The sequence below is a fragment of the Haemaphysalis longicornis genome, unplaced genomic scaffold, assembly GCF_048455015.1.
Source record: "Haemaphysalis longicornis isolate Haplotype H1 unplaced genomic scaffold, Haemaphysalis longicornis Haplotype H1 scaffold_9, whole genome shotgun sequence".
In the NCBI taxonomy this organism is placed as follows: Eukaryota; Metazoa; Arthropoda; class Arachnida; order Ixodida; family Ixodidae; genus Haemaphysalis; species Haemaphysalis longicornis.
In genome coordinates, this window is record NW_027526460.1 from 144,403,356 (window position 1) to 144,425,839 (window position 22,484).

Here is a 22,484-nt window from a genome sequence, read left to right on the forward strand (position 1 = left end):
GCAATGTCAGTTTTTGGTGTTACGGCCATCTACAAAACAAGAGGGAAATTACGCCTTCCGTTGAGCTGCTGGTATTCAGAAAAAATATTTACGGTGTTCACGGTGTCTGTAATGAGATCCTCTGGTATCGGTGCTATTCACAGCTGTCATGCGTGTGTCTGCGACCCATACAGATGTCCGACCTAACCAATTTATCGGGATTATCCGAGTTAACGCAGTAAGTAAAATCTGCAGTGGGCAACGCCGAGATCTTTTTACTCCTATACTCCTGCCAGTTCATCAGAAACGTACGATGGCGGGTGGTTAACCACACGTTGTCTAGAAGAGGGGCCAGGATGACCAGGCCAAGTTCGCAACCTAAGGCGTCTTTGTTTAGTTTTGAAACGGCGCCTTGTTATACGCCGTAATAAACATTCTATGCCGCCATCATTTGAAAAATGTTTCTACACCCCAGCTGAGCCCAAACAAAACCCGCTAACCAGAAAAGAACATTAAAAACGACAGAGATAGGGGCATAAGAAATGAAAATACTGTTACATGGCAGCAAGGCAATGATGAGGCAAACCATTCGTGATAGTGAAGTGATGTGTTTACAACACGATGGAATCTATGTACAAGCGCTCAGGGCGGTCCCACCCAGATTGCATGAGGCCCACTCTGTCGTCATTGTAGGAAAGGAGCCGTGTCTGTCAGGCCGTTAGTCTATGGGGGATACGCTTTGGAAAGTTTTTGACGTGTAGAACGCGATCGAAGTATGTTATCAACCACCTTGGCTAAAGAGAACGGCCACAATCCGTGAGAAGCTGAAGTGCAGCGCTGTGTTGTAAGGTGACATTTTCAAGGAGAAAGTCTGCAACATCCGCAGCTCAGCTAGTCGGTAGTGCACGGGTGATGGAACCTACTGAAGTGCATAGTTCCTAGCAACCGCAATCTACTTGTTGCCAGAATCGGACAAAGTAAATGAACCAAGCAGGACAACGCCGACAAGAAAGAAGGGTTCGGAAAGGGTATCTAGCGGCTGGATGTGGCCTGCAGGGAGCGTAGTTTGGTTTTTTGCGGCGCTGGTCATGAAGATGTTTGAGCACGTCTTGACGCAAGTCTTCCGTTACAACGAGTAAAGGGCCGGGACCGTTAAGTGGTATTTCCGGTTATAGAGCACTCCGTCACGCAGGAGGAACGCACATAAAGAAGTACCAGTAGAGTTATTTTCGAGGCGGTTGATGATCGAGAGCAATGAAAAGTCGGAGCATTGTTTATCACCTATACGGAGGAAATCGGAAATTCCCAAAAGATAGGCATCGACGCTGGTGTCAGTGTAGTTCGGTTTACAGACAGTGTAGCGCGACAGGCAGTCACGTAGTTTTTGTGAATTGCCGGACTTATGGAAAGCAGTCAACGTGTATCCTTCGGGCCGCTTCCCCAGCGACCGAGTCGTCCCGTGCTGCTTTTCATGGACAACCACCAGGAGGGGGCATTAGAGTCCGTCACGATGATGAAAGGGCGACGTGCAAGTTTGTTCGAAATTTGCCTACAGCCCACATCCCTGCAAGCAGCTCTCGTTTTGTTATGGTGCAGTTGGCTTCCGCTGAGGAAAAGAGGCGACTGGCGTAGAAAAAATGCTTGTGATGGACGCCTTCAACTTGAACTTTGACTAGAACAGTGCCTGTTCCAGGCCCGCTGGCATCACGCCGTACTTCCGTCGGAGCGAGAGAATCAAAGTGGCTCAACATTGGAGAGCTGGTCAGAGTGGGGACCGGCGCACAAAAAACAGCTTTTTGGTCAGGTCTCCAGGCAAAGTGGACATAGTTCTCGAGGTGTTCTGTGAGAGGATGAGCGAGCTTGCGAATTTTCACATGAATCAGCGGAAATAAGAGCATATCGCACTGTTTTTGCTGAACACAGAAAAAATATCGCACAGCCTATATCTTATAAAGGTCGGGCTGTACTCCGTGGGCATCAGATGGCATAGTGACTTGGCGTTGTACACTGACATTTGGAAGAGTTCAGCTGCAGTACGGCTCTGCGAAAAACGGCCAGTGTAAGCGAGGCCCTGAAAGTCTGTTCTAAACATAGACGAAAACACAATAACGTCGTCCAAATAGCACAGGTTGAAGGCATGCAACAGAAATTCCATCATTCACTCAAATGTAGCCGGAGTGTTACAAAGGCGAAAGGGCATTACTTTAAATTGGTAGAGCTGGTTAGGAGTCACACAAGCCATCGTTTTGCAGCCCGTGTTGTCGACAGCCACCTGGCAGCACCTAGAGCGGGGATCAATAGAGGAAAGGTATTCCGCACCATGAAGGCAATCTAGCGCATCGTCGATAAGTCGAAGAGGATATACATCCTTTTTCTGACCTTATTAAGATGTCTTGTCGACGCATAATTTGTATGTGGCGTCTGTATTTTTCACCGATACAACCGGCGACGTCCATAAATTACAAAAATGTTGAATGAAGTTTTTTTGAGCGGAGTGTACACTTACTTTCGAATAACAAGCAACTCTTCCAGGGACACGCGATACCGCCGCTTGTGCGCTGGACTGGCGTATCTGGTGTTGGTGCGCTGCGTTTTCCCTGAGGTCTTTCCCAAAGGAGGATCATCAAAATCTAATGTGTCGCTGTATGACTCCAAAGAGCGTCGGATTTCTTGTGCCGCCATGATATCCTTAGCGATCACCTAACAGAGGTCAGCCTCAGATAACGGAGGCAGGCGTGTGGTTTCGACATTGTTTAACGTTCCTTTGAAGGCTGCAGCGGAAACCTCTTAGTCTTGTACCCGTGCAAGAGTGGCCAAAGACCCGCCACGATGACGGACGTGCGGCGAGAACCCGAAATTGAGGATTGGCACACTGACATCATTGTAGGCCAATTTCGCGACGAGATGACACAAGTTCACACTTTGTGTAATCAATACGTCGACGATGAATAACGAGGCGTCATCACCGTCTGGATTTTATTTACAGGACAAGAGGACATGGGTCACTGTTCCTAGTGGCCAAGCGAAAGTAGTCGTTGGGACAAAGCTTTTTGTTGGGTACGTCGGGAAAGGCGGGAGAAAGCGGCCGTGCGAAGGGAAAGACGCCGGTGGAACAAAAAGTGATTACAGCGTTACGTGATAAAAAGACAAGAAAAATAAGGAGTTCATGGGCGCAATGTTCCAGCACTGTAAAAAAACAGCACTATGGCCACCAGCTACAGTAACACAGGCAGTGCACAGGTGTCCCACCATCGGGAGTCAAATGAGGTGGGATGTTTGCGCTGTCATAGCCTTCCGTGAACGACGACAAAGATGCACACACCAGCAACGGCTGGAAAACCAACATCGGCGATGAGGACAGACGTCGTGCAGGTGTCAAATATTCGTCAATTATTCAGTATTTGTGTCCCTCGCCAAGATGCAGCAGATGGTAAAGAAGCTCTAGTTGAGCCGTTCCGCCGAAATTGTCCACAAGACTTGTGCTGAATGCAGTACATGTTGGATGCCTTAATAGTGGACGGTACGACAAATTTGTGACACCCGCCACGTAAACTAAAGCATCTTGTATATTTGTTGCATGCGACCAATTTACTTGAAATAGTCCTTCGCTCTCAGAGCAGCACCAACTTTTAGAGTTCGATTTCTTCTCCCAAACAACCGATCGCCCAATCTCTGGCACAAACCTAAAATATTGCAGTCCTTGTGTTCCTAGTGGCGGCCGACGCCGACCTGCTCCTTTAGAACTTGTAGCCGGCAGCATAATAGTAAGCATCTTATTGTTGTTTAGTACGGTGCATCACTTTAATGTATGTAATATAGATAGGGGCCCTAGAATAACATAATGTAGTGGGACCCAAGATAGCGGTTTTACAAAGGATCGCTGCACCAAAAAATTGCAATAGAGGCCTACCACAGGCCGTCATCCAGCTTTGGGCGTCATTGAGCCTTTCCGTGGTACTGATTGAAGAGAGATCATGGCATTTAAGACAACATGCGCACCCGGAAAACGGCTAAATAAATATGATGTCACAAGTCCCAAATGTAAATATATACTCATATTCCTCTGCACTGTGATTAAATATTCTCATCCGTTTACGTAATTTGTGCTTTCGAACATACATCACCAGCACATACGCCGCAATGTTACTGTGTATTGTGAGGATTACAAAGTGAAAATTATTTGAAAACACCTTAATACCAGTAGTTTGTGCATGCAACGGAATTTACGTAATTCAAATGTTGAGAAATCGGAGAGAGGCGCTTACCATAATGGTGGCGAACGTCTATACCGGATTCGTTAGTACGGGTATCAAACCATAATTTTCCAACCAATAGTTCCTGTCTCCTGTGTAAGAAATAATAAAGGCCGTACTTTATATTTGGGCTCCACAGTAAGCGTTTCGTAGGTAATAGGGCTCATAACAGCCCCTGAACTAATCCTCAATTTCTGAAATTGTTGAAATATAAAATAAAGCCTCATAATAAAAGAGCCATGTATTTTTTAAAAAAGTAAATAATAATGAAAATAAATGACTCGAGATATTTTCTTAAGGGCACCCACGTTCTGAATGAATTGTGATGGAACAACCTAAGCTGAAATACTACGGCATTGGTCGGGACAGAGCATTCGAAGGCGTAAAACCATGTCCGTTTGGCGGGGTAACCGTAGACTGCACGGTTTCTTAGCTTAATCCGCTTGAGTATCAACGCGCCGCGATTACCCTTCATTTTATTTCAATAAAAGCTACAAGCTAGACGTATGGGTTCCAGCATATTTCTGCCTCGACTTTCATTCTGCGAGCGGCACTATGTTATTGTCAACATCCGGTTACAATCCCGGCAGAGAATTATAAGCAGCTTGATTGCAGTCATTTTCTGGCGTAATTGTTTAAAAGATCTTCCGCTGCCAAACACATAATCAGAAAGTGCCTTGTTTTAAAGTATGTGGTATACTGTAGGTAGACTAAACCATTTGAACTTGCACTTCCAAGTCTTTCAACAAAATTAAGAAGCTAGTGTTGACTTCTGACTAAACTGTAAATCCTGCATTACTCCGCATCATTGCCAAAATCGCTAAGTTGTTAAAATTGGTGGTTCAAATTTCAATCGTTGTTTGTTAAAACAGGCGCAGGTATCATTGCGATACTGGCAGCCAGCTTCGACACATTCCTCGCACGTTGCCGAGTTTGTTACTCGTGAAGGGATGGGTTGGTTATGAAATCTCAAAGAGACGGAACGTTTAGGCCATGACTTGGTTATGTAAGGTACCTCGGCCAAAAATGTCTGAAAGTTGAAATTTTCGTGAAGTAGTTTCGGGGTGTTTTATAGGAGTACATTGCGTGACAGGCTGAAATATTGCAATAATGTCTCGCACTATGGCGCTGCTCACACGTCGATGCAGCCCATTTATTACGTCAGCTACGATACTCAACCTTTGTAGCGTAAAAGGCGCAATCACTCGTTTGATTTGAAACGCCCTGGAACAAATACTATTTATCGAATATACCTTCCTAGAAGACGTACCTAAGGAACATAACAAGGCAAATCCCGATTTCAGAATCTTTTTGAACGCATAGTTGAGCAAGAAAAATATTAACAAAACATAAAAGGCCGAAACTTCTTTTTGTTGGAAGGCGTTTCTCGCAAGGCGTATATTCTTGTTTTTCTACCTTATTCCGTAATATTCTCTGCACACACAAGCTAACAACCTTTCCAACTTGCTTAGAGGCACAAACATATGAGCGACAGGCAATTCAACGGCAAATATACTCGTAGTTTACTTTCCTTAAATGTTGTATTAAAGATGCTTCCCAATCTGGTCACAAAATAATCAAACAACAGAAATCCAGGTTCTCTATTCGTTTAGATCTTATGCCATTAGCACGAACATATAGTGTACGCAAAAGTGTTTTGATAGAGATGCTTACTTTACGTATCCGGCATACCAAATGTGAAAAAAGTTGTACGTTGTATTGATAATATTAATTTTCGCAGCACGGTCACACGTGACGGCACGACCAGCATAATCAGCGGAGAAGCTCCGCCGGATTGTCCAGATATTGCCGGTATCCAGAAACTGCACAAAAAATTGAATTGAAACCACTGTTTGAAATTGGAAATGTGCATAAGGAACACACAACATCAAATAACGGTACTTTAAATTTACAAAAAAAAAACTTTTATATACCCTTTTATGAAAGCAAGTATTCTATCATTTTTTTTCTCCGCACAGGTCAGTGTTCATAAGCGGCACGAGCAATTTTCAACGTTGCTATGTTTTCCTGTTGCCGTCAGCGTTCTGTTTATCACAGGGGGGTACTACACCTTGGAGGGTTAAGGTGTACTTTGGAGTTCCTCAGTAATGAGCATCGTGGAGCCAATATTGCGTTCGTTTCAGCAGGGTATCCGTTCTGCCTTACACCAACACTCTACCGTTCGTGCTAAGCCGCTCGTAATCCCTACTTGCGCAGTTTGAACTCAAGTGTGTTCTTCCAGTGTGTTAACGTCAACGGGAGTGGTTTTGTCTAGACCAGTGGATGACTTTTAGAGGAAGACGACGGAGGATTTCGCCTCCGTACAATCACCTCTGGTATCCACTTCAGTTATTCTTTCTAGGGGGATTTAGTCATACGAGTTTTTTACAGCGATCTTGTACTCGCACTTGATTTCTTTCTAGCGGTGATTTCTTTCTAGGCCAGGTGTATTCCTACCGATAACTTGGCAGGGTCATATCAAGCAATCTGGTCCAATCACATTCAAATAACTACTGGCCGCCATAACTCCGAAAACTAGCTCATGCAATTTTCACATATAATAAACTTGACTTGCATCTGCTATTTCTGGTGTGCATCGAAATTACCTAACTTAATCGGATCAATTCAGAATTTTGCCGATAGATTTATTCCCTCGCAACACAACCCCAGCTCCAGTATTCCTAATAATATAATATCTCTCAACCTACCAACCATTAAACTCAGAAGAAGTTTCCCGACTCTGCCTTTTGCTTAAACTATAATAAATTTTTCGTCAGATTGCTGTGTAAATTGAACACAGGAGTCATTAAATTTTGCTCAAGTGCAGCTTCCACTTGAAGGATTGTAGGAGCTAGGTTAGCTGTAGGTGTGGCTAGGGCGAGTGGTAGGGTAAAGGGGGCCGGGATGGATTGCATGGAGGGGGCGAGCGGCAGCATGCACGACGATCACTGGGATGAGTGTCGAGTGATCCTGCAGACGACGATGCGCGGATCAGGGAAGGAGCATTTAGAGGACGATAACTTTACTACTGCGCGTGTGCTGTGTGTGTGTTTCTGCGTTTGTCGGTTTTTGTGCGCTAATTGGCGTTTCTTAGTGTTTGTGTGAGCTTTTGTGGGTTCCCTTCCTTCGCTCATTTCCACCCCTCGCATGTTCGTATGGAGTAGCAAGCCACACTCGCTGCCAGGCTGTCTTCTCTTCGTCGTTAAAGGCATCCCTCCTTCACTCCCATAACAATAGCCGTAGTTCAAGATTGTGTGGTCACATTCAAATGGAGGATACGCTCTTCGCTCGTCCTACTGATGCCGACGACACTGCAGACGTGAGACATGCGGCCCGAAATACCAGAGTAGAAGCACACGGGGCCATCGCCCGGGAAACACCGATGGCGGTTTAGAATGGAGGTGAACTATTGCGGTGCAGAAATGTGCTTCGGCAATGGCGGTTACATTGCCTGTGGCGTAAGTTTGGGGCAAACGCAGACTAGGATGGAGTGCATACAGTGGTAAGTGGACAACACGTGAGTACATATCGCGCAATGGATATTAGCCCCCAAATGACAATTACATGCAGCTGCGTTGCGTTACTCCGACAATAATCACGGGATGGGCAAGGCGAGTCATAATGCTGCAGTTTTTTGCGAATGATCGTGCATATTAGACTGCGCGGGTCCGAGTCTCCAGAGAGGTGAGTGGTTTGAACATCCCCGTTCAAGCCAATAGACTGTAGCTGATCCAGCCAATGGCAAGTTGTGCGGACGCGTATGTCGGTGACGCTGGTTGGAATTTGCACATCCGGGGCATTGAAGGCAAATTTCGCAATCCCTTTCAAGATTTGGCGCACCTTATTAGCTTAAAGAATGTTTCACCAATGAGGCGTCATAGGGCAAGGACGTTGTCGATGCATGACGCGTATGTTTTTCCAGGGGTTTGGGGACGAGAAGCTAGCTTTCTTTCAGCTTTCACCCAGCGCATCGAAGGTATATTGAAAATTTGCCACACCTGGGGAGTAAAGCTAACCTACTCTGATAGCGTCTCCTTCGTTAACCACATCTTCGCTACATTGGACGCGCGAAAATCCTTTTTGTAGCTTGAATGAGCCATCCCAGGGGCGAAGCTGCTGACCCTAGCATGACTGCCAAAAGAGACGTCGACGTCCTCAGCTCGAAGCAAGAAAAATCTGGTGGAGTGCGTTTCGGCTAGCCATGGTAAATGCAGCAAGTGTGACAGCTGCGGCGCCGGGGGGTTATTTCATCTCTCATGCTGCTTCTTCACGGGCTAACACAGACCGAAGGGGAGATCCACAGATCCGATCAGAAACGATAGATGGCTTGGCTGAAGCGAACGCCGCCAGTTCAGAAACAAGGAGTTCTGGGCGTTGCGTGTCCATGCTATACCTAGGCTATGGGGTGTGGCGTACTGGGGGGCTAGAATGTGTATTTCGACACGTGAGATATTTGGGAACGGGCACCAAAATCTGTACACGCACGATCTTTGATTTTTTGGCCCCAGAAATTAACTACTGCGGCTGTGATCGCACCGGCCTCTAGGTGCATTATTGCAATGGCTTCGCTTCTGAACAATCACACGCGTAATCTGCAATATTTATTAGCGGGACTCAGCGTTGCATGTACTACGGAGCACCGGAAACTTGTCGACCGACTATTTATAGTAAATCGTTTCAGGAGCACTGTAAAAACTCCAAGAAAGTGGGCTATTGTGATGAGATGGAGGACAGCTGTAGTGGGCACGTCGGAGATTGGTTTCACGACGATGAAGTTAACGGCCTAGCGTGGACAATCCCCCTCTGTGGGTATGCGTCAGAAAAAGGTAGAAGAAGAGGAGATGGAACAAAGCAGGGTTGGATTCCGAGGACTCATGATTCGGAGGGCTAGCCGCAAGATGCGGTAGCCGTGGTCTTCCGAGGCCGTCGTCGAGGACGCCCGGAGACGCAGCCAGTTAGGCTGCAGTGCCAGCCGTGCCCGCAAGCCGGCCGGCGACTACCGAGCAGTAAATCGCCGGATCGACTAAACGACGTGTTGGTTCGCGTGTCAACCACCAAGGGATCGCCGACAACCACGACAATAGCAGCATCGACTGCATCGACAGTGCCAGCGCATGTGAGACATTTGCTTCCTTTGCGGTCCCTAACATGAACGCGTTAGTTTTTGCCCTAGTAGAACTATGTATTAGGATGGACTTTAGTGTCGCAGACATTTGCTTCTTTTGCGGTCCCTGTTGGAAGTGAACATGAACGTGTTAGTTTTTGCCCTAGTGGAACTATGGGCTAGGATTGACTTTAGTGTCGCAGTCTGATAGGAAATGTACCTTGATGTCGTCAGCTCGTTTCGTCTAGACGAATGTTCAAGTCCGTCTTCATTGTCATAGAGTTTCTCAAGCACCTGTCTCCTTTGGGCGACGCGAATCCTGAGGTCTCAGCCACCAGTACCATCACAACTGGCGTCCGCGTCAGGACCTCTTCTGTACCATCTCGACGAGGGAAAAGGCTAGATTTCGGGATTGACGCCGCCGATTGGAGGCAAGGACATTGAGAAGCTAATGACTGTCTGAAGGCGGGCAAGATTTACTACTAATACCTAGGAAACTGCGGCTTTAACGAGTGAAAGAGAATCGCAAGGTTAAGATTTTCGACATGGGCATTGAAGAGTTGGAAAGGCTTGTTGCCGAAGGAATTAAATCAGGATTGAAGGGAGCAGAACTGCGGAAATGGGTGAAAGATGAGCGTGATAAATTGAAAGCCGAGCGGGAAGCAGAGTATGAAACAAAAAAGGAAGCACAGGAAAAGGAGAAGCAAATGCTAACGCAGCAGTTAGCAGCTCTCACAGGAGTTGAAAAACGGAAGAGCAGTTGAACCAGCTTATGTCAAAGACGCAACGGCTCCTCATAAAATGGTGGAGGAAACTTTCGCCCCAGGAAGTCCACCTCACTTCCCTACAGCAAATATTCCGGTGCATGCATCTCACGGAGAGATTGCACTTGAGCAGGGCAGTACAGAGGTGCCTAACGAGAGGGATGTAGGGCCAGAAGAATGTCATTCCGAGGAACAGAGATTTTGGCCGGAGCTAAGAAAGACAACCCCTGGAAGGGTTGCAGCTAAGCTGGAAGAAACCAGGTCGCTGCTCGTTGACGGCCCATTGCGATTAATGCTCAAGGTGAAAGCAGCTGCACCTACGGGCGCAGCCATCACCCACGAGGAAAATACATCGCTTTTCACTGCTGCCAAAGAACATGGAGCTTGCAGGCGTCAGCTCTCTGAGCTGGAATCGAACCCTTTAGACAGAGAGCCGCAACTTTTTGTCCAGTAGAGGAAAAGGCGTACAGTGAAAGCACGGGAATTTCCACAGCCTAAGCGTGAGCACTCGAGAAAATCGATCCGCGTCCAACAAACTCGTAAAAAGACGATGGTGTCAAACGGAAAGCTCTGCCACCGCACATTCGTGCGGCTTAAGCTCAAGTCGTTGTTCCTGGTGACTTCGAGCTCATTATTGCAAAATGCAATTGCATGGAAGCTGCACTTTGTCCGTCACCGCACGCAAAACAGGCAGTGTACACCTCGGAGGCATTGCAGACAGGAAAGACATACAGGACCGTATTCTTTGGCATTAATGGGCAAGCGCGGAGCGAAAGAGTGCAAAGCCAGGTGCATTGTGATTGCCAAGCAAGAAAGACGCACAAAAGACAATGATGAAATTTTCCTGGGTAGCCTTTTCAATGCGAACACTATTTGGCTGCGGAATTGGAAGTACAGAAAAAAAGCTTGCGTTCCATACTGTAAGCTTTCACAGTAGCTTCGACTCAATGTCTGACCCATTTTGTGAACCAACCGAAAGGAGGCCTTCATTCACAGGACTGCTCTCAAGGACATTGTTTTCCTGGATTAATCTAGAAGTATTCATGACAGTTCCTTGATGTGTGCCCCTCATTTTTCTTCATCGTATGTTTGCTTTTGAAAGTGTGTGGTGGGCCCCCAACAACTTTCTTAAGTGGGGAGCCTTGTGATGAGATGGACGACAGCGGTGGTGGGCACGTCGGAAATGGCTTTCACGACGATGAAGTTAACGGTCTAGCATGGACAATCGCCCTCTGTGGGTATGCGTCGGAAAAAGGTAGAAGAAGAGGAGATGGAACGAAGCAGGGTTGGATTCCGAGGACTCGTGATTCGGAGGGCTAGCCGCAAGATGCGGTAGCCGTGGTCTTCCGAGGCCGTCGTCGAGGACGCCCGGAGACGCAGCCAGTTGCCAGCCGTGCTCGCAAGCCGGCCGTCGACTACCGAGCATTAAATCGCGGGATCGACTAAACGATGTGCTGGTCCCCGTGTCAACCACCAAGGGATCGCCGACAACCGCGACAATGAGAGCATCGACTGAATCGACAGTGCCAGCGCACGTGGGACATTTGCTTGCTTTGCGGTCCCTGTTGGAAGTGAACATGAACGCGTTAGTTTTCGCAATAGTAGAACTGTGTGTTAGGATTGACTTTAGTGTCGCAGTCTGATAGCAAATGTACCTTCATGTCGTCAGCTCGTTTCGTCTAGATAAATGTTCATGTCCATCAACATCGTCATAGAGTTTCTCAAGCGTCTGTCTCGTTTGGGCGAAGCGAATCCCGAGGTCTCAGCCACCAAGACCATCACAGCTATCAAGAAACATGATACCAATTAGAAGAACGAAACCTCATCATAAATGTGAGCAATGATTCTGCTCTTTAAAAGTATTGCTTGGTGAAGCAAATAAATATTTATTATATGTAATCCGGAAAATTTCTGGACATCTTGAAAATTATTTTCTGCATGATTTCCTGATTTGAATAATTTATTGTGTGGTTTAAAGCGCCGAAGCTACACAATATCTACGAGGCGCACTGTAATGGAGTGTTCAAGAATACTTTTGACCCCTCGAGCATTGTTAACTTGCGCTAAAAGGTTGACACACGGGCATTCTTGCTTTTCATGCAGAGGATTGTTTGTCGGGTAGCCCCATAGCCAGGACCGTGCAATGTCCTGCCATAGCACAAAAATTCATACCTCGCGGAAGCAGCAAGTTTAATTCTTACGATAACGTACATTGAGATAATTAGGCGAAGAAAAATTTAAAGAAAAATAGAGACAATATAAATACGCAAAAAATGATCTGACGAAGTGAAGGTTATGCATCTCACACATTTACTCCAGAACTCGATTATTTCAGAAAAAATCCCGCAAACAACGTGGAAACTACGAATAAATAAATCTAAAGAAATTCAGGGAATTTTCTACTAATGTATTTAGGTCGCATTCTTATGCCCCTTGTCATAAAAATGTCACGCGGTAGTGGCAAGTAGCGTTCTTATAAGTAGCATTATTATGCTCTTGTCTCGAGTGTGATTTTTTTACAGCCACATTTTTCTGTTTTTCTAAAGTGTGTCGTACCAATTATTTCCATTTCCGCTATTATGACGACTACAGGTGGAACTTCGGCCAAATCAGTTTTTTGTGTAAATGAAGGGTGCTTCACCGTTTGCCATTTTCGTTATGTTTCGTAGTTTCTTTATTTTTTACATTCAAATATTCTCTTCAAATTATGATCATTTACTCTATTATGACGAGTAAATAGGGAAATTCCAGGAAATCAGCATTTTTTTGGAAATTCAGGGCGTTAAATGGTTCACTGTTTTCAGTAATTTCTTGACATTCCTGTTTCTTTTCGGCTTTTCAAAATTCTTTTCGACTACTTATCACAATTTAGACTATTATGACGATTAAAGGTGCAATTTAGGCGAAATCTGCATTCTTGCGGAAATGCAGGGTGTTACATCTTCGCCATTTTTAGTGTGATATTTTCCTTATTTCTTGGTTTTTCAAATTCGGTTCCGTAAGTACAACGTCCGCGAAATCTGCATCATTGAGCAAATGCAGGGTGTTTGAGGGTGTTTTCTATGCGTTCCCGTGTTCCCTTTCATATTGCTACTAATAATACAACGTCCGCAAAATCTGCATCATTGAGCAAATGCAGGGTGTTTGAGGGTGTTTTCTATGCGTTCCCGTGTTCCCTTTCGTATTGCTCATAATAGTACAACGTCCGCGAAATCTGCATCATTGAGCAAATGCAGGGTGTTTGAGGGTGTTTTCTATGCGTTCCCGTGTTCCCTTTCATATTGCTCATAATAGTACAACGTCCGCGAAATCTGCATCATTGAGCAAATGCAGGGTGTTTGAGGGTGTTTTCTATGCGTTCCCGTGTTCCCTTTCATATTGCTCATAATAGTACAACGTCCGCGAAATCTGCATCATTGAGCAAATGCAGGGTGTTTGAGGGTGTTTTCTATGCGTTCCCGTGTTCCCTTTCATATTGCTCATAATAGTACAACGTCCGCGAAATCTGCATCATTGAGCAAATGCAGGGTGTTTGAGGGTGTTTTCTATGCGTTCCCGTGTTCCCTTTCATATTGCTCATAATAGTACAACGTCCGCGAAATCTGCATCATTGAGCAAATGCAGGGTGTTTGAGGGTGTTTTCTATGCGTTCCCGTGTTCCCTTTCATATTGTTCATAATAGTACAACGTCCGCGAAATCTGCATCATTGAGCAAATGCAGGGTGTTTGAAAGTGTTTTCTATGCGTTCCCGTGTTCCCTTTCATATTGCTGATAATAGTACAACGTCCGCGAAATCTGCATAATTGAGCAAATGCATCGCGTTACACGGTTCGTCCTTTTCGTTATTTTTTATAAATTTTTATTTTTTGTTTTTCCTAAATTCTCTTCCCTCAATTATGTCCATTAACGCTATAATAAGGAATAAAGGTAGAATTTCTCCGAAATCTGCTTGATTGTGGAAATGCAGGTGTTACATGGACCCTTCTGTGGGGTTACTCGGCAAAAAAGCTACGCATTAAAATAACGACAATAAGTAAACCATGTCGCACCCTGTATTTCCACAAAAAGTGCATAATTGGGGTGGAAGAAACGTGTTTCGTCGTTAGTAAAGAGTACATGGAGTCAAATGGTGGTACAAAATTTTGAAAACGCATAAATAAGCACACACATATATATATATATATATATATATATATATATATATATATATATAGACTGAAAAGATAAAAACTCACACAGAGCGCGAAAAAACTAAGGTTAGTAGAGACAGAGACAAACGAGAAAGACTTAGGAAATAAAAATAAGTTTACTGACGTTTCAGGGAGAGGACTCCCTTTCTTCAGAGAGGACTCCCTTTCTCTCTGAAGAAAGGGAGTCCTCTCCCTGAAACGTCAGTAAACTTATTTTTATTTTCTAAATCTTTCTCGTTTGTCTCTGTCTCTACTAACCTTATATATATATATATATATATATATATATATATATATATATATATACATATGAAGAAGAACTTCGAACAAGGTAAAAGCACGATTGTGGCCTACGTTTCAGCAAAGAGAACTTGCTTTCCTCAGGGCTGACGGAAGCAAGTTCTCTTGGCTGAAACGTAGGCCACAATCGTGCTTTTACCTTGTTCGAAGTTCTTCTTCTCTTGTGTTCTCTACCATCTTCAAAGTTCTACTACACCCTATAGATATATATATAGATATAGATATATATAGAGTAAGGAAATGAGGGGCTCGTTGAGGAAATACAGAAACATAGGTCGACAGTCTACAACGCCAAAGGAGGCATAGGCGTGTGGTTAGGCTCTATTTTTTACTACAGTCAATGAAGTTAAGATTTTTTTAAAGATAACGAAAAAAGAAAGAAAGAAAAACACGCGCCCAAAGTGGGGACCGAACCCACGCCTTTCGATTAGATCTCGAATGCCTTACCAATTCGGCTATCTGGGCAACTGTGTTCTCCTTCACTTTCTGGGCTATTTATATTTACTAGAAGTGTACCTGACGCTTGAGGGTGGTAGCCAGCGCAACTCTGACTACACGGGGAGAAGGGGACCTTCTTTTCAACCCCCGGGGCGTGACTCAAACGTCTACAGCCTGTCATGAGTGGGTAACTGGCGGGAAGCCCTCTTATGCTACCTAGGCATCAAGGCTGCCAGAACTGAGACCCTCGCTAGGCTTTCGCAGAATAATATAGTAAGGAAATGAGGGGCTCGTTGAGGAAATACAGAAACATAGGTCGGCAGTCTACAACGCCAAAGGAGGCATAGGGGTGTGGTTAGGCTCTATTTTTTACTACGGTTAATGAAGTTAAGATTTTTTTTAAAGATAAGGAAGAAAGAAAGAAAGAAAAACGCGCCCGGAGTGAGGACCGAAAGCACGCCTTTCGATTAGATCTCGAATGCCTTACCAATTCGGCTATCTGGGCGACTGTGTTCTCCTTAACTTTCTTGGCTATTTATATCTACTAAAAGTGTATCTGACGCTTGAGGGTGGTAGCCAGCGCCACTCTGACTACACGGGGAGAAGGGGACCTTCTTTTCAACCCCCGGGGCGTGACTCAAATGTCTACAGCCTGTCATGAGTGGGTAACTGGCGGGAAGCCCTCTTATGCTACCTAGGCATCAAGGCTGCCAGAAACGAGACCCTCACTAGGCTTTCGCAGAATAATATAGTAAGGAGCCCCTCATAACGAGCCCCTCATTTCTTTACTATATTATTCTGCGAAAGCCTAGCGAGGGTCTCGGTTCTGGCAGCCTTGATGCCTAGGTAGCATAAGAGAGCTTCCCGCCAGTTACCCACTCATGACAGGCTGTAGACGTTCGAGTCACGCCACGGGGGTTGAAAAGAAGGTCCCCTTCTCCCCGTGTAGTCAGAGTGGCGCTGGCTACCACCCTCAAGCGTCAGATACACTTCTAGTAAATATAAATATCCCAGAAAGTGAAGGAGAACACAGTCGCCCAGATAGCCGAATTGGTAAGGCATTCGAGATCTAATTGAAAGGCCTGGGTTCGGTCCCCACTCTGGGCGCGTGTTTTTCTTTCTTTCTTCCTTCCTTATCTTTAAAAAAAAATCTTAACTTCATTAACCGTAGTAAAACATAGAGCCTAACCACACCCCTATGCCTCCTTTGGCGTTGTAGACTGCCGACCTATGTTTCTGTATTTCCTCAACGAGCCCCTCATTTCCTTACTATATTTTTCTGCGAAAGCCTAGCGAGGGTCTGGGTTCTGGCAGCCTTGATGCCTAGGTAGCATAAGAGGGCTTCCCGCCAGTTACCCACTCATGACAGGCTGTAGACGTTTGAGTCACGCACCGGGGGTTGAAAAGAAGGTCCCCTTCTCCCCGTGTAGACAGAGTGGCGCTGCTACCACCCTCAAGCGTCAGATACACTTCTAGTAAATATAAATAGCCCACAAAGTGAAGGAGAACACAGTCGCCCAGATAGCCGAATTGGTAAGGCATTCGAGATCTAATTGAAAGGCGTGGGTTCGGTCCCCACTCTGGGCGCGTGTTTTTTTTTTCTTTCTTCCTTCCTTGTCTTTAAAAAAAAATCTTAACTTCATTAACCGTAGTAAAACATAGAGCCTAACCACACCCCTATGCCTCCTTTGGCGTTGTAGACTGCCGACCTATGTTTCTGTATTTCCTCAACGAGCCCCTCATTTCCTTACTATATTATTCTGCGAAAGCCTAGCGAGGGTCTGGGTTCTGGCAGCCTTGATGCCTAGGTAGCATAAGAGGGCTTCCCGCCAGTTACCCACTCATGACAGGCTGTAGACGTTTGAGTCACGCACCGGGGGTTGAAAAGAAGGTCCCCTTCTCCCCGTGTAGACAGAGTGGCGCTGGCTACCACCCTCAAGCGTCAGATACACTTCTAGTAAATATAAATAGCCCAGAAAGTGAAGGAGAACACAGTCGCCCAGATAGCCGAATTGGTAAGACATTCGAGATCTAATTGAAAGGCGTGGGTTCGGTCCCCACTCTGGGCGCGTGTTTTTCTTTCTTTCTTCCTTCCTTATCTTTAAAAAAAATCTTAACTTCATTAACCGTAGTAAAACATAGAGCCTAACCACACCCCTATGCCTCCTTTGGCGTTGTAGACTGCCGACCTATGTTTCTGTATTTCCTCAACGAGCCCCTCATTTCCTTACCATATTATTCTGCGAAAGCCTAGCGAGGGTCTCGGTTCTGGCAGCCTTGATGCCTAGGTAGCATAAGAGGGCTTCCCGCCAGTTACCCACTCATGACAGGCTGTAGACGTTTGAGTCACGCCCCTGGGGTTGAAAAGAAGGTCCCCTTCTCCCCGTGTAGTCAGAGTGGCGCTGGCTACCACCCTCAAGCGTCAGATACACTTCTAGTAAATATAAATAGCCCAGAAAGTGACGGAGAACACAGTCGCCCAGATAGCCGAATCGGTAAGGTATTCGAGATCTAATCGAAAGGCGTGGGTTCGGTCCGCACTCTGGGCGCGTGTTTTTCTTTCTTTCTTTCTTCCTTATCTTTAAAAAAAATCTTAACTTCATTAACCGTAGTAAAACATAGAGCCTAACCACACCCCTATGCCTCCTTTGGCGTTGTAGACTGCCGACCTATGTTTCTGTATTTCCTCAACGAGCCCCTCATTTCCTTACCATATTATTCTGCGAAAGCCTAGCGAGGGTCTCGGTTCTGGCAGCCTTGATGCCTAGGTAGCATAAGAGGGCTTCCCGCCAGTTACCCACTCATGACAGGCTGTAGACGTTTGAGTCACGCCCCTGGGGTTGAAAAGAAGGTCCCCTTCTCCCCGTGTAGTCAGAGTGGCGCTGGCTACCACCCTCAAGCGTCAGATACACTTCTAGTAAATATAAATAGCCCAGAAAGTGACGGAGAACACAGTCGCCCAGATAGCCGAATCGGTAAGGTATTCGAGATCTAATCGAAAGGCGTGGGTTCGGTCCGCACTCTGGGCGCGTGTTTTTCTTTCTTTCTTTCTTCCTTATCTTTAAAAAAAATCTTAACTTCATTAACCGTAGTAAAAAATAGAGCCTAACCACACCCTTATGCCTCCTTTGGCGTTGTAGACTGCCGACCTATGTTTCTATATATATATATATATGTAACACAGAAATACGGGTTGGCAGCCAAGAAAACCTCGGAAAGCAAAGGGGAGGTTGTGGTACGTCATTGAAACAGATAAAGAATTTGGAAAGAAAGAAAGAAAGCGGAGAAAAAATGCCGGCTAGGTGGGATCCGAACCCACGATCTCCAGAATACCGGTCTGGTGCGATAACCACTACGCTACCGGCGGGGCGATTTTTCCCCCGCTTTCTGGGGTATTTATGTCAATGTAATTTTTTCTTGTGCTTGGGGGTGGTAGCCAGCGCCACTCTGACTTCTCGGGGTGAAGGGGACCTTCTTTTTAATCCCCGCGCCGTGACTCGAGTGTCTACGACGTGTCGAGAGTGGTCAACCAGCGCTAAACCCTCTTAAGCTCCCTATGGTACCAAGACTGCCAGAACAGAGGCCCTCGCTATGCATGTAGCGAATCAGAATAGAAAATGAGGGGCTCGTAGAAATAACACAGAAATAAGGGTTGGCAGCCAAGAAAACCTCGGAAAGCAAAGGGGAGGTTGTGGTAGGTCATTGCACCAGACCGGTATTCTGGAGGTCGTGGGTTCGGATCCCACTTGGCGGGCATTTTTTCTCCACTTTCTTTCTTTCTTTCCAAATTCTTTATCTTTTTCAATGACCTACCACAACCTCCCCTTTGCTTTCCGAGGTTTTCTTGATTGACTGCCAACCCTTATTTCTGTGTTATATATATATATATATATATATATATATATATATATATATATATAAAGAGAGAGAGAGAGAGAGAGTAAATGAGCGTTCGCCTCAGTGCAGGTGTCCTTGGGCGTTGCCTGTCGCCCTGGCACCTCGCACGTGTGACCAGAAAGGTCTCGTCAGCGGGACGGGAGCCGGTCAGAGGGAACTCCCGCAGCTCTGGGGAAGGGTTGGGCTTAGGGGCAAGCGATGGGGTGTTTTGACAGGCCACACCGTGTGACAGACAGCATTAAGAAGGGGGCAGAAGTGACAGCTGAGGGTTGTAGGGTAGGCAAAATAGAGTGGAGGATGGGTTCGTTGTAATAGGAGTTAATTGGTAATCGACGCCGGGTGATTGCTTTCTGCTTGGATAGTTGAGGGTGAGGTTGAGAGAAGGTGAGACGAAAGTTGCGATAATCATGGTAGCGGAATAGAACAGGTGTGGGTGGAGGGGGATGAGCCATGGGCTTTGACCCTGACGGAAATTCCCGGTGGGGAAGGGAGCGGCAGCGGTGTGACCCGCCTAAATTTCCTCGACGGACGAGTGGCCAGGAATCCAGACGATGTACAGCTCGGAGAGGGGATTGATTGATGCGAGTATGCGTAACGCGAGAAGTGAGATACATCCACGTTGAATGTTGCTGGGGATCTGTGATTACTGTAAAGTATTGGGCGCCACTAGTAGCGGCGATGGCTGTGGCAATTTGAGCCGGCACTGGTGGTTGATGTAGAGAGAGTCGTGAGGGATGAGGCAAGTGTGCATTCTGAGTTGACAACCACCAGAACATGGTCTGGAGTGAGGGGTAGAGGGCAGCTTCAGTATTCGGTTTAGCGAGCATCGGGGTAGCAGCAGAATTCGGATCGAAAATGTTTAACAAGGAGAGTATTCACTTTGGTTCAATTTTGCCTGCATTGTTAGAAAATTTGGATACACTTATGTGGGACGCATTGAAGACGGAGTGCGTTGAAGCGCTTGTAAGCAGGTGGGGTCGGTAATACAAGAGCCTGAAGGACGTGTCGGTCGGTAGTAGTAAGGAGGAGTCGGTGGGTTGGTTGTTGCCTTAAATTTCCGGGAGTTCTTCCAGGGTGTTTTCAATTCCAAGTTGAAGGAAACGACAAGTAGTGGTCTGAACGGGGAGGCCAAGTCCTATTTTGGAAGCTTTTCGAATTAGTATGAAGATTTTATCTCGTTCTTTGGGTTTGAGGGTGATATATAGGGCGGAACATGTAATGCGACTAATTAAATGTGCGGGAAATAGTCATTTGGAATCGTCTTCTTTACGCGTTTACGTTAGTGTGTGCTTCATTTGATGAGATAAGTGAGTTGGGTGACATTGGCTTGCAGCTGGGAAGAACTGCAGCACCAGAGCCATCTTGATGGAATTGGACTCCATGTTTATGAAGGTGGTGTACTTTGGAATGGGTGTGATATCGATTGTTGATGCAGGTTCGTGCGTGGGAACTGCAGGTCACCGACGAGTGCGGAAGCCGGGGATGAAGAGTGCTGACTTGCTGGAGGAACACGTGAGGCCTCTACATAGAGATAATCAAGGAGGATGTCGATAGTTTGTTTAAGGGTATCTTCTGTGCCAGGAGATGCGGTGGTGGTCCACAAGCTAAATCGTCAGCGTAAAGTGCAATGGGGAGACCAGGAATCGTTTGAAGGAGAGGTGTGTGCTTGAGGAGAGCGATATGGACGAGTAGAGGTGATATAACTGATCCTCTCATGGTGTTCCTTTGGGAGGTGTGCGAAATGTGTCAGACCGTAGTGGTCAAATGCCAAGGGGCGCCGTGTGGTCGGTAAGAAAAGCCCGTACGTAGTTGGATGTGCACGAGCAACACGGGGTTTCTCGAAGTGGTTTTAACATGGCCTGATGTGTGAAGTTGTCGTACACGCCCTTAACGCCGAGAGCTAAGATGGCGTCGGGATGAATTTCGCTACGATGATCGATGACTGGCTCTTTGATCTGTACGAGAACGTGTTTAGAGGTGTGAGCGGAAGCCAAACGCGATTTGAGGGAATAGGTTGTCGTCTTCAAAGTGAGTAGTGAGGCAGGCTTGAACCACCCGTTCGAAGAATTTGCCGAGACAGGAGCTGAGGAAGATAGTGCGAAGGTAGGATAGCTGGATTGGCTGATTAGGATTAGGTAGGAGTGACATATCAGCGTGCCGCCATTGAGAAGGGAGGATGCCCTTTGTCCAGTGCAAGTTGAAGAAATCCAGCAAAGCTGTTATACCGGCCTTGCCTAAGTTGCGGATAGTTGTGTTTGTTATGCGCCCGTGGCCGGGAGGGGTGTTTTTAGTGACACAACAGGGGGCTTCGGGGATTTCGTGCAGCGAGAATGGAGCATCAGTTGTGGGATTGGGAGCGCCTGTGTAATCAGCGTGGCTGAACGGAGGGGTATGGCTGCCGGGGACAAAAATGGTGGTATGGAACTCTTTTAGTAGCTGATCGTTGGAATGAGGATAATTCTGAAAAAGGCGGCTGACGCTTCGCTTCGTTTCGAGGCAAGAAAAAAGCGGAGGAGATGCCACGTGCGTTTAGTGCGGAGTCTTCCTTGCAGTTGGTAGCAGAAGTGAGCCCAGTTTTGTTTGTGAAGGGTGTGAGCATAGACAGGGGTTTGTTCAGTCAGAGCAGCTATTTAACGTTTCAGGGATTAGTTGTATTTTGCCCAGCGCCATCTACGAACGAGGCCCTGGTAGACGGAGAAAATGGGAGCCAGACAAAAAAAAATAAAATTTAACGGAAATGTCTTGCGAAAACCAAAGTATGAATCTGACACGTCTACTGAAAGAACAGATTATTAAACGAAAAAGGCCCTCGCGAAGATACACAAAATACGAATAAAAAAAGGGAAAATGAGCAAACTGTGTAACGCTCAGCGTTTCCACAACGAGGCATAATTGACGGAAGTAACACATTCAATCTTTCTAATAGCGCATTGTCGTCATCCTCCTCCTCATCATCATTGTTACCATCGTCATTATACTAAATAGGCCTGCTGCAGGACGAAAGCCCCTCGCATTGATCTCCAACCGCTTCTGCACTGGGGTGCTCGATTTCATTCTTTGCTTCCGATTTTTCTTATTTCGTACCTCCCTCACATTATTGGCCGCCCCTTCTGACCCTTTTCTTGGTATCCACTATGTTGTCCTGGTGTTCCACCGGTTATCATTTTGTCTGACTACATAGCCTCCCAAGTCCATTTCTTTTTATTTTTTGGAACTATCATATCGTCGACTCGAGTTTGCTTTGTTTTACAAGAGAGTTATTTCGAGTCTCTGAGTGTTATTCCGGTAATCTTTCGTTCCATGGCCCCTTAAGCTGACCTAAGTTGGCTTTCTAGTTCTTTAGTAAAGTGCCGAGGATTAGATGAGAAGATTAGATGATTAGAATACCGAAGATTAGATGAGAAAATTGCGAAGTACGGATAGCAAATAAAGAACACAATCAAACCCTGTGACGCCTTTTATTTCCACGACTATGGATAACTGGCAGAACTAATATATTTAATCGCTATAACAGCGTAAATGAAGGTAGTACCTTAAAAAAATTGTTATAACACTGAA

At 46.0% G+C, this 22,484-nt stretch overlaps 1 long non-coding RNA gene across 1 annotated transcript in view; it reads right to left on the bottom strand.

The window, feature by feature from the left end:
- The window catches only part of LOC144153894 (uncharacterized), a 64,041-nt gene that overhangs the window by 22,970 nt on the left and 18,587 nt on the right, over positions 1-22,484 (bottom strand). The window contains exons 2-3 of the long non-coding RNA XR_013319408.1: positions 5,907-6,055; positions 4,245-4,324 (exon numbers count right to left, since the gene is read on the bottom strand). This is a non-coding gene — a long non-coding RNA (uncharacterized LOC144153894). The remainder of the gene's footprint in view (positions 1-4,244; positions 4,325-5,906; positions 6,056-22,484) is intronic.